Source organism: Lissotriton vulgaris, chromosome 1_2, assembly GCF_964263255.1.
Source record: "Lissotriton vulgaris chromosome 1_2, aLisVul1.2, whole genome shotgun sequence".
Taxonomy (NCBI): Eukaryota; Metazoa; Chordata; class Amphibia; order Caudata; family Salamandridae; genus Lissotriton; species Lissotriton vulgaris.
Window position 1 is genome coordinate 355,976,614 of NC_141686.1, and position 14,928 is coordinate 355,991,541.

General features: G+C 49.8%; 1 pseudogene across 1 annotated transcript in view; it reads right to left on the bottom strand.

Moving 5' to 3' along the window:
* The window catches only part of LOC147736816 (uncharacterized), a 53,225-nt pseudogene extending 38,703 nt beyond the window's left edge, over nucleotides 1-14,522 (bottom strand). The window contains exon 1 of the transcript XR_015307581.1: nucleotides 14,401-14,522. The product of XR_015307581.1 is annotated as an uncharacterized LOC147736816 (transcript). The remainder of the gene's footprint in view (nucleotides 1-14,400) is intronic.
* Nucleotides 14,523-14,928: the final 406 nt, after the last annotated feature.

The following is a 14,928-nucleotide window of genomic DNA, read 5'->3' on the forward strand; positions in this document are numbered from 1 at the left end:
TCGTCTGGGGACCGTCTGTAAATTACCAAAAGCGAAGGGAGGCACAAATCCGAACATAGATAAGGTTAGTTTCATACATCCTATCCTCCAACTATCGTCTATTCCTAACAATAAATGCACAGCTGAGAGCATGCACTCCAGCGAAGGACAGCGAAGGACAATGCCAGAGCAGCTGGTGCGTTGCACTCATCAGATAAACAATGTATAGCAGTAAGCGTTATCCTATATAACACACACAACACACCTGGACCCCCTCAGAATGTGACATCTAGTTGGTATTTATGGCCCCTTCTATAAGAGTAGGATAAAGTAGCTAAACACAATGGGCCACAGAAGGCACTTATTCATTTCGGTATTCACAGAAGTCATTTAGGAGTCTTAAAGTTAGGACACCTAACTTTACTACTCCTAAACTGAGAAAAATCCTAACTTGAAGACTTTCTGTATTTACAGAAGGCATTTAGGAGTCCTAAAGTTAGTACTCCTAATTTTATGACCCCTAACCTGAGAAAAATCCTAACTTTAACACTTTCGGTATTCACAGAAGGCATTTAGGAGTCCTAAAGTTACGACTCCTAACTTTAGGACCGTAATGACTGAAATTCAAATACCCTCCTCAAAAGCGTTACGAACAACATCAGAGTCTACAAACCAACGCCTATCAACTGAACTGACAGCACACTTTTGAGTTTCAAGCTCACCATCCTAGATTACAGGAGATCCACCACCTCTGGACAGGCAGCCGCTGCGGGAAGAACATCTCAGAGAAGGTCTGGGCATCGACCTCCTCCATACGCCTCCCCAAGCACACCAGCAACCTAGCGGAAGACATCAAGAACTTCAATGAATAGATCACCACTTGCACCAACAACCTGGCCCCCCTCAAGCACATAAAAATCAAGATCACAGAAGTACACAGAAGAACTCTGGATTGTGATGCAGCACTGAAAGCACCTGTAAAGCAAGTGGAGAATGATCCAAGATACCGCAGACAATGACGTCTTCTAATCTGCCCTGACATGCTTCCACCAGCATGTCTGAAATGCCAAGTGAACAGCCCACACCCAACGCATCGAAGCCAGCAACAACAGCACCGAATAAATCTTCTTTATAGTCAGAAAATTCACGGTGCTGCAGACACCACCAGCAACATCTCCCCTTACAAGACCCAATGCAACAAACTCTGTAATTTCTTTTGGAAGGCGATCACATCCACCTACGCCAACTTCAACCGGCAATCTGACTCCAGCAACCTCGCAGCAAGTCTTCCGATCTCAGCTGAAGAATGGACCATGACTATGTAGAATGCCATCTCCACAAAAGAGACTGCTGCAACCATGAAGACCATCCACTGTGGGGCCCCCTAGACCCATACCCCCACCACACTTTCAACAAAGGTCTAACCACCGCCAGTGACGTCCTCACTCCCATACTGAAAGACTCCATCAATGCGGTCTTCTTCCCAGAAACCCGGAATCAGGCAGCTGTCACAGCCCCACTGAGGAAACCCTCTGAGGACCTCACCAAACTCTCAAACTACTGACTAATCACCCTCCTATCGTACATGGCCAAAGTCCTTGAGAAAACCATCAAGAAGTGTCTTACCAGCTACTTCGTGAACCACCAGCTCCTCAAGGCCACCCAGAGTATGGAAACAGAGCTCATTGAACCTATCTACACCATTTGCATGAACTTAGACAGAGGAGAGGGTGAGACCGTCATACTATTGAACCTCTTGGCGGCGTGGCACATGGTACCACATCTCATCCTCTTCATGTACATTTCAAATGGCTCCTGAGAAATCACCATAAGACCGTCATCCACACATTCATCAATCGTAGTTTGGACTACCGGAACTCTCTCTATGCAGGAATCATCCAATAGCTCACCAGAAGGCTGAAAACCACCCAAAATGCAGCAGCCAGACACATCCTCAATCTCACACTCAAAACACATATCACAGCTCCATGGCCCCAGATACATAAGCGCCCACAGTTCTAACTCCTCACCTATATATTCAAGACACTACCCAACAAATCCCTGCCCACAACAACTGCATATCCTTCCATCAACCCCCTATGCACCTCCGTTCAGCCAGAATCATACTCAGACACATCTCATGCATACACAGAAACAGATCCAGAGGTCAACTATTCTCATACATCAATCAATCAGTGACACTTGCGCTACATACCCGTGGGGTCTCAAGGCGCTGGGGGGGGGGGGGGAGCCGCTACTGCTCGAACAGCCAGGTCTTCAGCTTCTTCCTGAAGGAGAGGTGGTCTTGGGTCAGGCGCAGGTCGGTCGGGAGGGAGTTCCAGGTCTTGGCGGCCAGGTGGGAGAAGGACCTTCCTCCTGTAGTCGCTCTTCGGATGCGGGGGACGGCGGCGAGGGCGTGGTTGGCTGATCGGAGGTGGCGTTTGGGAGCGTAGAAGTTGACTCGGCTGTTGAGGTAGCTCGGGCCTTGGTCGTGTAGGGCTTTGTGTGCGTGGGTGAGGAGGCGGAAGGTGATTCTTTTGTTGACGGGGAGCCAGTGAAGGTCTCGCAGATGTCCGGAGATGTGGCTGGTTCGTGGGATGTCGAGGATGAGTCTGGCTGAGGCGTTCTGGATCCGCTGGAGTCTCTTCTGGAGCTTGGCGGTGGTCCCGGCGTAGAGGGCGTTGCCGTAGTCCAGTCGGCTGGTGACGAGGGCCTGGGTGACGGTCTTCCTGGTCTCGGTGGGGATCCACCAGAAGATCTTCCGTAGCATGCGTAGGATGTTGAAGCATGCCGAGGAGACGTTGTTGACTTGCCTGGTCATGGAGAGGGAGGAGTCCAGGATGAAGCCCAGGTTGCATCACTCCTAAAGTGTGGAACGACTTCCGTCAACACATCAGAGCCTCCTCCTCACTTCTTGAGCTAAGAAAGTAGCTGAAGACATGGCTCTTCAAAACACGTCTAGAGCTGGGACAGATTGAGGTGGTCTTGGGTGCAAAATTGATGCAGCTTAATTTTTTTTCCAATGTATTTATTATTAGGAATGTGTTAGACCCAGCGGTTTCTGGCTGGGATGCATCTAAGCCAGGCAGAATCCACTGTCCTAGATAGGATGAGTAGGAAACACTGAAACACTTGTCTGATAACCTACGCTCACCCTTGGATAGCTTGGCACAGAGCAGTCAGGCTTATTCTCAGGGTCAAAGTGTAAAGTGTTGGAACAACCCTCAACCTCGCAACACTCTGTGGACGCTACAAAAAGACCCCATACAGTATGTATACAACACTGGTCTTTGTATTGCACACACATTGAAATCACAACAACATACACATTTCATATATATTTTACAGTTATATCAAATGTTCAAACTCTTCCATTAGCTGCAGAACGGCATTAACATATATATAATTGTCCAAAGTGTTCGCTTGCACCATTATCCCTTCAGCCTTGTAAGCAACATACACACAATACAAGCAATCTCTTCCACATTAAAAGCAACAGAAACATATATCCAGGCTGTTCAGAGGTATTCCACTTTTCCGCGAACACATTTGCATAAACAACAACATTCCCATTATCGCGTACTCCGTATACTTGTAATGGTCAAGAAATCACAGCTTCTCTCTTCACCTTGCGACTTAGCCCCTCAGCCACTCAAACTACACCAGCCAACGATACAGATTGCCCCTGCTGTCGACACTTCGGTTAGATTAAGGAACCACCTTAAGAGGAAGGAAAAAGTTACACGTTTTCGTCCATCCAGATTAGGTCCTCTGGCACCTAGTGGCACCTTCACGAGTGCAGGATCACTATCCTCCCCACAGGAAAAATACTGCAACACCAGAAACTGGCACTCCCCCAATTTGGAGAATGATTTCACCTCCGGCAGAGGTGGGAGCTACAGTTGCTCAAGGGAGCAAGTCGTGGGTGCACACAAGGCACGCCAAGACCTTTCAGTCACGCTATCCTTAACAACATAGTACCTTGTGGCGTGGGCCTGGAGAGAGGGAGCGAGTGACCTCAGACTGAGGCTGCGACGCCAGGCACTGTTGTCCTCTCAATCTGGTAATCGGACACAGTCTATGCTGCCAGCTTGGCTATCGGTTGGCTATCGCAGACTCTGCAAACTTCTCACAACACTGCTCAGAAACCTAACGCTTAGGAATACTAAATAGCAGAGGTGTCCGGCTGAAAGCTCGAGCCTCTCAGACTCATTAAACGTCCCCTGCACTCATTGAACTTGTCACTCTATAGCCACCCCAGGTGTGCCACTGAACTTTACCAGCTCACTCTACGGCACAGTCTGATGGCTGCACACGTCGGAAGGGTCCTTGTCCCAACCAATGGTCTTTTCCACTTGTTTACCCCTCACCCTGCGCGGTCCTTACGAGCTTGTGGAAACAGGGAGACCTTTTCTATCCCTGGGAACTCGAGCCCTAGGAGAGTGGTTGGGGACCTGGGTCACAACAGTTGCCAATTAGCTGCAGGCCAGCAGCATCCAGGCAAAGTCCCATTCCTAGAGCACAACACAGATAATCCAGTTGCAGCCCCCGCCCCAATAGTTTTTCTTGTTGATGTCCCAGCATCAAACCAGCGTAGTATGTTTCCAATCCCCAAAGCGTCTCTAACTACTAAAGGCAGAGCCCCAGTGGTTATACCCACAATGACCTATGAAGATGAGATCCGTTGAAAAGGCCACCTTTGAGGGGGGGGCGCTAGAGGGCGCACTGCGGGATGGCTGGCTGAACTGTCGGCTCCGCCGGGCGGACGCACCATTACCGGCCCTTTCACCCGTCCCATCAGCCGATGCACCCGACCACAACGCAGAATCGGATGTCGGAAGGTGTAGCCGACGCGCTGGTGTGGCGGTGGTAGCTACCAGACCGACCCACCGCGAGTAAACAGCGGAAAAGCGGAGAACTGCCGGAGCTCGCTCAAAATGGCCGCTCCAAGTCCTCGCCGGCACTGACGGAGATCTTCGCCTGCCCGCCACCGTGAGTCATAACAAGAAGGTGAAGGGGAGGACTGGCGAGGTGGGGGACACAGCGGGGCTGCGGCGCCGCAATAACGAGCAGCTACGGCGTAAAATGCAATAACAAGCGGTGCGTTCCAGCAGATCCAAGATGGCGGCGGCGCTGAAACGCACGGGACCGGCACCGATGCCCGCCCCCGGGGCAGGCGAAAAGTGACCACGGAACACGGCGGCACACCAGCGGGAAGCGGAAAGCACACACACGTGGTGCGCCTGCCAATGGATTGCTCCGGTTAGACTCGGACCGCTGCCCAGCCTGAATTACGCGCCAAACGGCTATACACACGCAGGAAGGGTGAGACAGGCACCGGAGGCACGGGAACACATGGGGATCCCCACGAGACGCTGACAGCACGAGCAGCACCCCACAGCCGACCAGCACCCAGAGGTCACGGAGGGAACCTGCTGCAACCGCCATCCCTACCCATCCCACGACTGGGCAGCGACCTCAACGGCGCTCCTGACCACCACACAGGTCGATGAGTAGACGCACCTCGAGGTGGGGGGCCCAGACACCGGCGGGACAAAGTACACGAACGACCTGCGACTCGCACACGACAGACCTCACCTCGCCTCACAGGCAGCGGAGCATGGGAAAACCGGACAAACAACAGTCCAAGCTCCCCTTTGAAGCGCGGAAGCAGCCCAAAAACGCGACGACCACCCCTGAAGTTGAAGGCGACGGGGAATTGGCAGAAGGGTCAGCCATGGAATCAGTGCTCCGCGCAATCCAGCAAAGCCTACAAGAAATGAACGGTAAACTTGACAATGTGGTACAGAGGGTGGATAATATGGCGGCCAAAATAGAACAACACGACGGGCGGCTAGTGGAGGCGGAACAACGTATCTCCGACATGGAGGATGAGAATAAAACCGCAGCGAAGAAATACGAGGGGCTGGAGAAAACGGTGGAGATATTGCGAGCGAAGGTGGAGGACCAGGAAGCGAGGTCCAGGCGGAACAACCTCCGAATCTCAGGCCTGCCGGAATCCACCAACACTGGAAAGATGGAAACCTATATCGAATCACTCTTGAAAGAAATATTTGGCGCGGACAAATTATCACCGGTGTTCCTGATTGAGAGAGCCCATCGCTCCCTGGCACCTGTTCCGAAACCGGGAGCTACCCCAAGAATGATCATAGCACGAACACTCAACTACAGGGACAGGGACGTAGTCCTTCGACTCGCCAGGGAAATGGGTAAGATCACACATCAGGGGAACACTCTGGAGTTTTACCCCGACCATACCATGGCGGTACAGCAGGCGCGGAAAGAGTTCGCACCGATCAAGAAGAAGCTACGCGACCTGGGACTGGAGTACGCGATGCTGTACCCTGCTAAACTAAAGATCACAAACTTGAGCAAGCCGGTTATTTTGACATCAGTGCAGGCGGCTTATGATTTTGTCAAGCAGCAAGGGAAACGACGGAAAGAACAGAACAGGGCGGAATCGACCAGCGATGTGGAATAACAGGAGCAGCGAGCAGGATACCTGGATGCGCCCCGGTACAGGCGAAAGAATGCGTTGGACATCAGGTGTATTGGGGCGGCCAGCGTCGACCCGCTCTGGGGTTCTTGCCCGGCATAAGTGGAACTAAAAGGCCTGCGAACTAGTTATCCGGACAGGAGAACCCGAGACAGACTACCACACAGTGAGTATGTGCAAGGCTGGTGAGCACTGATGAACGTACTGCAACACTGAATGGGCGGTGGTCCACATGGCCGCATTGGCAATGACTATGTTATCGGGGCCGCGAACTCTAGCAGGCCTTTGAGCCGGATGCTATTGCCAACACTGCCTCAAACTTATAATGACGAGCGACACTGGGAAACGGCAACACACACGGCTTACTGTTACCGGAAGCCGCACTTCTCCCTCGAATGGCGGGTGAGGGGAAAATGGGTGAAAGAAATTACACACGTCATTGCAGCCGTTAGAGGCGTCTGCCCACGTCCACCACGTGGATGGAGATGTGTGTACCTGGCGACACCCCCAAGAGGGTGCGCCCCACACTGAGTTTTCGAAAGAAAGTTATGTTTGTTACGGGATGGCTTTGGCAAAGTTTGGGGGCTGAAGTGGGTGGGGGGTTAGAGGGGGGAAAGGGTATGTCCGAATCACTAACTCTGTGTCTGAGAAGCATGGCGAACTCCTTGACCGTACCAGAACACACAGGTTCAAACCTCTGTTTCCCTAACCGGGCGGGCGGCACGCATCATGAGATCCACTATGTACTGTCCACTCACTGCCGTGCAAGGCAGTCACACTTAAGGCGATATGTTCTGATGGGCACGGGTACAAATGTCAAGAGTTAAAGAATTGGCTCTACTCACATGGAATGTCAGGGGGCTAGGCACTCCGAAGAAGATCAGACAAATGTTTGCCTATCTTGACAGGTTACATGTAGATTTAGTGTTCTTGCAGGAAACACATATGAGCCCCACACACGCACCTACCCTGGGAAACAGGTGGGCAGAATCGGTAACAAGCTCGAACTACTCCACTTACTCCAGAGGAGTCAGTATCCTCATACGTAAAGGGACTCACTTCGAAATCACAAGTGTGGACAGGGATTCGGAGGGTAGGAGTGTAATGGTGGAGGGGAAACTTAGGGGACAGAAGATCCTACTACTGAACACTTACGGTCCCAACGTGGATGACCCTGGGTTCTACAGACGCCAATGGCAGAAACTTTCAGATAAAAATGTAGAGCATGTGCTGTGGGGGGGCGATTTCAATGTAACGCTACAGGACCACTTAGACAGAGCGGCACACACCACTGAACACCATGGTAATGCACGTCATATGCTGGGGGAGGCGATGGAGGACCTTCAACTGACTGACATTTGGAGGGATGGCAACCCGGGGATCACGGCAGCGACTCACATTAATGCAGCAAACAATAGTTGGGCACGACTAGACTACTGGCTGGGCACACGAGAAATGCTATCTTGGGTCAAACACGTTTCACACCCACCCAGGACACTGTCAGATCACAACCCAGTTCTGCTGAAAATTGAGATTCCGCAGTACGAGCCACCGCCATTCACTTGGCGTTTTAATGCGGCGGCCATGAAGGATCCACTATACGCCACCACTATACGCGCAGCGATTGTAGACTACTTTGAAATAAATGGCCCGACAACGGACGACCCAAGTCTGCTGTGGGAGGCCTTCAAGGCCACAATCAGGGGGGTATGCATCAGCACGTCCTCAGGCATACTTAAGGACATCAGACAACAACTTAGAACTCGCGAAGAGGCGATACAAGAGCTGGAGCGCATGTACACACACACAGGAGACACTGCGGTACTGGGAAACATACAAACACTTCTGACTGAACACAGACAGTTCGCATCTGACGAACTCAGATATGCCGCAAAAAGGGCCACGGCCAGGCGCTATGGAGAGGGAGGCCGACCAGGCAAGGCACTAGCAGACAAGATCTGTTCGGGGCGGGCCCCTCAAAATATAACGGCCATCAGCAGGGTCACGGGGGAAAAGGTGACTGGTATCAAGGAGGTAATAAGGGAATTTATGGCACATTACAGCACCCTGTATGCGGCGCGACCCTCGCCCACACAAACAGAGTTACTGGCATACATGGAGGATGTGGAATTGGCATGGTTGTCCGATGGCCACAGGGCCTACTTAGCGCGGCCTGTAACGGTGGAAGAGGTAACTGACACTATCAAGCGGCTGCCGAACAACAAAGCGCCAGGCCCAGACGGCTACGTGTCAGAATTCTATAAGGAATTTGTGGATCTGCTCGCTCCCCATTTGGTGAGACTGTATGGCGCATCACATGAGGCCCAGACGCTCCCTGCATCCATGAGGGAGGCCTTGCTTATAGCTCTCCTAAAGCCAGGTAAGGACGAAGACAAATGCGACTCGTATCGCCCTCTGTCCTTACTGAATGTAGACACTAAAATAATCGCCAGTCTACTTGCCGAAAGACTTAAACCACTTATGCCCCTCTTAATCAGGCCGGACCAATCTGGGTTTATTCCTGACAGAGCCACAACTCACAACACTCGCACCCTATTCGCCCTGGCACACTACTTGTCCCCCGACACGAAAGCAGTAGCAGTGCTTCTTGACGCTGCCAAGGCGTTTGACACCATAGGCTGGTCTTTCATTCAGGCAATTCTGGTGCGCATGGGGTTCCCCCTGATGTTCCTTGGGTGGATATCAATGCTATATACCAACCTTTCGGCAAGAATCCGCATAAATAGGCATACCTCAGAGCCAATTCAGATATGCAGAGGCACTAGGCAGGGCTGCCCGCTATCACCAATGCTTTTTGCGCTGGTTCTGGAACCTTTGGCCTGTAAAATTAGGCAGCACCATCACTACTCGGCCATACAGATGCCATCACGCCCCATTCACATATCGCTGTACGCCGATGACATGGTGCTTTATGTCAAAGAGCCGGCGCTCAACCTGAATCCGCTAATGAGGGAGTACATTAAGTTCGGGACCCACTCAGGCTTACAAATAAACTGGGACAAATCACTTATCATAGCACTAACTGACAGCACACGACCTACGCCCCTAGATTACCCGCTCGAATGGCAGGATGACCCTACAAAGTACCTGGGAGTCTGGTTTCACAGGGACCCGGAGATAGTAATTCGCACGAACTATGGGCGAGCAATAGCGTCCTTGGAGGATAAAGTAAAGCGTTGGAACAAACTCCCACTATCCCTAGCGGACCGGGCCGCCATAGTGAAAATGGTGCTCCTGCCCAAGTTTCTATACCTTTTCAATAATATCCCAATTAAGCCGCCAGCGGCAGTATTTCGACACATAAACACCTTGGTAATTAGTCTGCTCTGGGCCGGGAAGCAAGCTCGAATGGAATTGCACACAATGACACTCCCATATGCGAAAGGGGGCTTCAAGGTGCCTGACTTTTACCTGTACTACTTATGCGCCCAGGCGCAATTTGCGCATTACTGGCACCACGAGGTTCCCTTCCTCACACATGTTGCGGTGGAGGAAGGAGACACACAACCGATACCACTGGCAAACATATTATTACACAAACGCCCCAGACTGCACGAACGAGATATAAACACTGTAGACGCCACAACGGAGGCATGGAGGTTGATGGGCAAGGCAGCTAACGCTCTCCCGCTGTACGCTCCGGCTCTTCCGCTGGCCCACCACCCACATATTTCCGTTACACACGAACAAGCAGGCATGAATCTGTTGAAATGGGCAGGTATAGACAAAATGGGTGACCTATACCAGAACGGGGTATTCCAACCGTTAGATGCATTACAATACATAAGTAACCCGTCCCTACTATTCAAGTTTAACTACTATAGGCTGCAGAGGGCCCTACAGGAACATTACCCAGCACACCCAGAGGAACCGACGTCACTAGCGCCCCTACAACTCCTACTCACCACACCCACGGCATCACACCTAGTGTCCAAACTATACACGAGCCTACAGGGAGCGATAGGTGGGGGAACTGACAAAGCACGGCAGAGGTGGAGTGAGGGCCTAGTATCACCACTCACTGAGGAAGAATGGACATCTGCTTGTATGCTGACCAACCTGCTGACACCGAATGGAAACTTGCGGCTAATACATTACAAATATCTACATCAAGTGTACTACACCCCTCACAAACTATTTAGGTATGGGTTGCAGGAAGACTCAAGGTGCAAACGGTGTAAACAGGAGGGGGCGGATTTCATGCACCTCGCGTGGCATTGTCGTAAAGTGGCGGGCTACTGGGAGCAAGTAATACAAACATTGAATGAGATGTTGGGTACCTCCCTGCTATGTGAAGCTAGGATTTGCCTCTTAGGTATCGAGCCGCAGCTCAGGGCACGGAAACGTAAGTTCTGCGCAGTAGCGCTATTGTTGGCCAAACGAAGGGTGTCCCTGCACTGGAATAGTAGAAGAAGCCCAGCACTTAAAAGCTGGTTGGAGGACATGGCATACTGCCACGATACGCTGATCACATATGAAGAAGAACTCCCAGCCAGTTCTAGGCCCAGGGACTATTGGGAATACTACAGAGAATATGTAACGCAGCACGAGGCAGAACGAGAAGTAAATGATGACAACTAGGACTGAAATGCGAAGGGGTGTAGTATGTACTTTATAGCTTTATGTTGCTTTAACATAATTGCACTTTAAGGAATGTTATGCTTAGGTTCCTGTTCCATGTTCTTATAATGGTGATGTGTTTGTCATGCAACAAGGGGGTTATACTAATGTACACAAAAACGTGGTACAGATCGGGAGGGAGGATGCTGTGACACAGAATTTTTAATACCAATAGACACTACTGAGTTCAGTTAATGGACGGTTAATATTGAGTACAGTTGGGAGAAAATTATACCAAAAAAGTAAGAACACTGGCATTGTGACAAATGATCTTAGCACTGGAAACTACCACTATGCTTGCATTATAATACGCCGCCGGTCCTCGGGATGTCGGCTGATGGGCTGTGTATTTTTCTTCTCTTTGTTGTTTTACTACCCAGCGAGCCCACTCGGGCACACATGCAAACAGCCGGCCATTGATGGTTGTAGGCGAAGCAAATGTATGGTGTTATCATGTCTATTAAGTGCAAATAAACCTCTTACACCAAAAAAAAAAAAAAAAAAAAAAAAAAAAGAAGGCCACCTTTGAAAAGCACGGGCCCTCTCTAAATGTTGTCATGGCTGACATCCTACCCTGGGAGGCTTGATCAGTATCTTTAGTGGGGCCACAACCCTGCCACTTGGAATGCAGGTGCCAATTCCACCCCCTCTTAATCAACACAGGAAGACCCCTCAGAGTGAGAGGTCTACAGTATACCTTGAGCCCTTGGTTTACGGCTTTCTTATCAGAAATGCACAGATGTAGCCATCCCCCCCAGCAGCCACCTGTGAATTGGAGACAGGTGGATAGGCATACAGAGCCATGAGTACAGACATTCCCACTTTCCCAAAGTGGTATTTCCACCGTCATAATGTCGAATTCACTCACACCACCGGAGTAGGTTCGCCATTACGAACTCATCGATATCAAACACTATAGGGACACTCTTCAGCATACAGGAAATCCAGCTCAAAAGCCTTTCCACAGATCCCTCAGGCCAATCCAATACGAGGAGCAGGCCCTACTGTACCAAACACACTACTCGGTGCCGTTCACTACCAGTGTATGCAGCAAACACACACACCTGCCCTACCCTTTACCAACATCGCACCCTGTCCCCAGGGAGTACTCAGATATAGCAAGAGACATGCCGAATCTTGGCAAGCGTATTCTTAAATGCCAATCCTAGTAACAGTAACCTACACACACAGGCCCCGTCATGGCAAATCTGTGGCACATTTAAAGAACTACCTTCGTGGGTGGCACAACCAGTTCTGCAGGCCCACGAAGAAGGTGTTGAGTTACATGCCCTAGGTATGTCTTACCTCTAGACAATGGACTTACAGCAAACTCAATTTAGCCAATCATGTATATACTAATCATCAGTATGTATAGGACAAGCACATCAATTTGGCACTGAATGGCAGTGTAAAAAGCGATCAAAGTCCTTAGGCTATTACATAGATCAGCGGAAAACCAGGAGGGACAAAAGCAAAAAAATTAAAAGTTGAGAGAAACCACACTAGAAAGGGCCACCTCCAACAGAATTTCTTAAGATTGGTATGTTTGATACAAAGGTAACACAGATCTGTGCAGAATGTGCATAAACACATTTATAAAGGAGGACGGTTGGAACCTGGGACCTCTTAACTATTTCACTTGAGCTGAGATTGGTACATTGATCCCTCCCTTTGGATCATTTACAACGTTCGGTAATTGGGATTAAATCCCAGATCCAAAGCTATGAACTTTGTTCAAGTATTGGTATCACTAAACAGCACACTATACCTATAACACTTGAAGACTCACATTCACGTCACACCTAAATCACATTTTTAGCTCCTAAAATGTAATTCAACTTTTGGCAATTAATGTTCCTTCTTTCTGTCTTTCTTTCACATTTTGGCCGATATCTAATAAGTACTTTTCTCCATCCTTCGTGTGTTTTCTCTCTCTATCCCTTTTATGTCTCTTCTCTGACCTCTTCTTGCGTTTTCTGCTCGCTCATCATGTTCTCCCCTTCCCGCTGAAGTGTCAACTAGAGCAGAATGACTTCAAGAGTCTCTTGGAATACTTCTTGTAGGCTTCATATCCTAGCACAATCCTCATCAACACACCGTTGATGAGAGTGTGAAGCATCCCCTTGTATCATTGTCATACAAGTAGCCCAGGGTACTTGCGGCAGTCACATATTAGAAAGTTGTGCTGAAGTCTCACTCAAAGCTGCCTAATTCTTCCAAACTATGGGGAAGAACTAGAACTTCACATGTGACTTTGCTTAGACGTCTACAGAGTGCCGAGAAGTCCCTGACTATTCTGCACCGAGCAGACCCTCTTACAACAAGTGATCATAAAGATTTTGGTACAGAGAGGAGAGGCCGAGAAGAGTGACTGACAGTCCCGCCAACGTCTGCTAAGACAGACACAATTGAAAAAGACACACTGTAGACTCGCCTCATACACACACACACACACACACAGCCTGTAAAGACAACTCTACCCTGTTCAGATGCACACACATCAAACCTGCAGAGGTACATTAAAAACACAGACACGTACGTTCCACTGCTTGAAATGCCTCCTACCTGGCAGACCCAAGGGCAGTGCACACACACCCACAATCCCTGCAGCAGACACACAACCTCTGCAGCAGATAATGCTATAAGCCAACCTATGTCGTTGGAAACTATTGCAATGACTGAGGTTTTACCTAGATTGAGATATGAAAACAGGGGCAAAGGGGCACGGGGCAGCAGGGAAGGTTTGATGTTCAACTGCCTGAGGGACATGCTTCTGACAAGGGTACAGGTGGACAAGTCAACAAACTAACAGCGAGAGCCGAGCAAAGAGTGTGCACAGATTTCTCATAAAGCGCTAAGAGGCAGTGCAATGTGAACATATTTTTAACAGTGCAGTAAGATGCAGTAGAGTGGCACAAATTCCTCAGTACAGTAAGATGCATTGTAGTGACACAGAGTGCTGTAAAGTGCAGTGTGCACAGATGTGTCACAGTGCAGTAAGATGCAGTGCAGCATGCACAGATTTCTCATAGTGCAGTGAAATGCAGTGCAGTGTGCACATATTTCTCACAGTGTATTAAGATTCAGTGCAGTGCACAGATCCTCTCTTTAAAACAGATGATGACGACAAACACCCCCAGGGCCAGATGGAAAGCCCCCCCAGAGGTCCCTGGATAGAAGAGCCTGGCTCCTGAAGGAGATTTCCTCCAGGGTTATTCAGTCAACTTCTACAATCGCAGCACAAGGTGCTGACATTCTCCTACCTGAGCAGAAACCTGTGCAGACATTTCCAGACTCTCTCCTCCTCCTATGGCTGGGGTGGGGTAGGTGCAGATTTGGGGTCTAGGAGAGGTAGTGGGGGGTTGTGAGGGTCTGAAGATGAAGATAACTGCATGGACAGACAGGGCGTCCTTCCTCCTCTGCAGCAGGCTGGACACAGAGGGAGAGGCAGGAAGTGACGTCATCATCTACTGCTTGTACTGTCTCTGCCACCGCTGACCTGGAACAGGAAACCCTTCTCCCTTTCATACAATATGCTCATTGTATTAATCTTAGCAGGCGAAGCGCGCCCTCTGCTGGCCACTTAAAGAACCATCACATCCAGTCGAGTCAATATACACACACAAGCATTTTGTGGCAGGAAATATCTGGGTGTTTAGAAGTCACAGAAATGAATGTTTTTAAGATACACAGAGTCCTTGTACATGGTCTCACCCTTGGTTGATGCTGTAAAAAAGTATTTACAGCTTGTCTTCATATGACCATCTTCAAAAGAATGATGCACAGGACTA